At 32.2% G+C, this 3,120-nt stretch overlaps 1 long non-coding RNA gene across 1 annotated transcript; it reads right to left on the reverse strand.

Annotated features, from left to right (window-relative positions):
* LOC133833941 (uncharacterized) lies at positions 1-1,068 on the reverse strand. The gene is made up of 3 exons (XR_009893222.1): positions 967-1,068; positions 141-548; positions 1-38 (listed from the first exon to the last, which is right to left on the reverse strand). It is a non-coding gene; the product is annotated as an uncharacterized LOC133833941 (long non-coding RNA).
* Between the last annotated feature and the right edge of the window lie 2,052 nt (positions 1,069-3,120).

Consider the following 3,120-nt stretch of genomic DNA (forward strand, 5'->3'; position numbering starts at 1 on the left):
GTGCACCTCCCTCCTTCAGTAATCTTTCCTCAGCATCCCTGTTAAAACAATATATGCTAGTTAAAAAAAGAAAAAGAAGGAACAATTGATGTTAATCTGCTATAACAAAGTCCAAGAAGATCATTCACAAGAAATCACACCTCAAGACCTCTGCAATTGTTTCATCATCAGGAGAAACTTCATGAGCCTTGATAAGATCAGAGACAGCATCCTAACAACAAGAATGTCCCCCAATGGTTAGCAGGGCAATTGCATAAACATCCTTCAGAAGACATTTATTATAAGCATTATTTTCTAAAACAATTTTTAGAAGCCAAAATTGAAGCCAAAATTGTGTGTCCCAATACCTAATCAAGGAAATACATATAAAAAAATCAACATTCACAGTACTAATCAAGCAGAAAGGGAAAGCACACAACATAGTTCCATGGAAAAAAAACAAAAGTTGATACCTTAAATAATGCTATAACAACTGAGAAGAAGCTCATAAATGCAGTTGCAAATATGAGAGGCCTTGAGAAGGCAGCTGGCCTTTTAAAGACATGGGTCTGAAAATCAATGCATATTTCAGTACTTGGAATCATTGAAATCTTTTCAATTTAAAAAAAAAAAATATTGAAATCTGAAACGCATTACTATTATAATTTACATGATCATAGTAACAAATGGCTAAAATATGCAACTATTTGGTAAAACAGATACCCAAATAAACATTATTCCTTCCCCTTCTATTTATATGATACATGTTCCTTTTCATTTACATTCTTAATATCTATGTCATGCATGATTTAGTTATTTTTAGTTTATATCCATACAATAAATGGCATAATGAAAACTTATTTTTATTAAAAGACAATCAGCTTTGGGCACAAGAAATAAGAATGTTTGGATCATGCATAGTATGAGTAGAAAGAGACATGCAAAGTTCAACTTGGCTTGCAACAAGAGGAATAGATATAACATAACCTGCATGTGAAGAAAAAAAGCTAGTTGAACAATCACTGCTCGAACTGCGAGAATGCACATTGCTGCAACTAAAGCAAATCTCTTCCATCTCAAAAGGGGCACCTGACATGAAAGGTGTTAAGCTACCAAGTGAGAAACAGATTCTGTAAAGTTTCCACCTTAACCTTAGCATAAGAAAAATCTCACAATTAGCATATTGGAAACTGTTAACAAATTATTCCCATGAACAGAACTTTTTTTTCAAAACCAAAGACAAACATATATCAAAAGCAAAACCTTTTGAAAAAAGTTCATGTTTTCAATCAAGGATAACAGAGGACCTGTTCTATTTGACCTGGTTATAGAAAATAACATCATTGAACTTATGTCCCAGCAGTGGTTATGTCAAAAATCTAATGACTCTAATCAAAGTTTTTAACCAACTGGAAAACCAGTTGATGCAGCACAAGCACAAATGCCAATGCCCTATAATCAGAGAGAGCAACAAAGCTTACAATAAAACAAGTTTATACGACCCCTTTTACATTGCAGCAAGGTTGTCCATTAGTTACATTTCAGCATCAACCATTTTTCAACCCCTTTATTAAAGAATATATATGAACAGTAAACAGAGGAACTCATCCAATTTTATAACATTTTGGCTAAGTAAGATGTGTGAAGGGAGAAACTTAAGTAATTCGATAAAGGTCCTACAAGAAAAAGGGCCTAAGAAAAAAAGACAAATATGATTTCTGTTATACAAGAAAAAGAAAACATAAAAGTGTGTGAAACGATTCAACCACTGAATTAGAACCAAAAATTAAAAAACAAGATAAACTAATAAGAGGGCCTTTCTAATCACATGAAACTAGAACCAAAAATTAGAGAGTTGCACTTAAAATTTACGAACAACAGTGATTTAAAAAGAAACAACACTACTTGTATTCACTTGTACTATTTATATAAAGAAAAAATACAAGGAAGTAGTTACATGATTTCTTAAAAGGATAAGACACTAAGAAAAAGACAAGCTAAAGATAAAGCAGTGAAATATTTTAGCTTCAAAGTTATTGAAATCAATTTGATGATGATAAATTCATTCAATCAAATATGTAATGGCACACAACAATGAATCAAACACTAACAAGCTCGTGGGATGTGTGTTTTTCTAAGTTAATTGCTATACAGAATAAACCCTTTTCTTTTCCAATATGGAACCTTTTTTATGTTAAAGTCAAACCAAACTTTCTATGCATGTACATGATATACAACAAGATACCTAAAAGCTGCTTCCTCTAGATATGCTTGATCTCAAAAGATTTAGAAACTCATCTTCTCCTCTGGATATACAACATGATTATTGTCTTGCAGCTGTTCATGAGGTTCCGAGGGTGAAAAAGATAAGATCTTCATCCTATAGCCATAACAAGAACAAACAGGGCGATTATCAATACAAGAATCAATTTTTTCAGAAAATTGATGAATTACGTTTTTCTGTGACCCAGATATACAGTTAATATCACAATTACATACAAATTTATAGCCTTTATGATATAACCAGACCAGACATGAAAACCCAGGTGAATGAAACCAACCCTCTTTTTTCATAAATTAGAATACATTACTAAATACAGTAAAATTCACATCAGCCAACAATCTGTATTATCAAATACAGCAGCCACAAGGAAGATAATGACATTCTACCAAAAGCAATGTCAAGTTAAGAAATTCAATCAATCTTTTATTCTCCTAAAAGAAATACCGTTGAAAAGGGACTGAGAGAGAGACCTAACAGAACCTTGAAAAGGAATGCTTGAAACAGATATGGCTAAAGTAATATCAGATATGCCTGAAGCAAATTCAGTCAAGAAAAGACAAAACTCCCACCATCAGAACTCGGGACCAAATTGTTTGAAATATAATCTTCTCAACTAAATCACAACCAAACTAACAATGAAAGAAACAGAGTTACCAATCCTAATAACCCAATACCCAACATCAAATTATGTAGTAAACACTCTGAAATAACTATCCGAGCAAACAGTTTCAAATTTTCAATCTCCCCCAAATATAAATAAAGTCCCAAAGCTTTCATTTTTAGCAATACAATGGTTTTATAATTATTATGTGAAGAAAAAGTTCTTTCTCAACCATCAGTGTAGTTCAAAGGAAAGA

This window comes from Humulus lupulus, chromosome 5 (genome assembly GCF_963169125.1).
Source record: "Humulus lupulus chromosome 5, drHumLupu1.1, whole genome shotgun sequence".
NCBI classification, from domain to species: domain Eukaryota; kingdom Viridiplantae; phylum Streptophyta; class Magnoliopsida; order Rosales; family Cannabaceae; genus Humulus; species Humulus lupulus.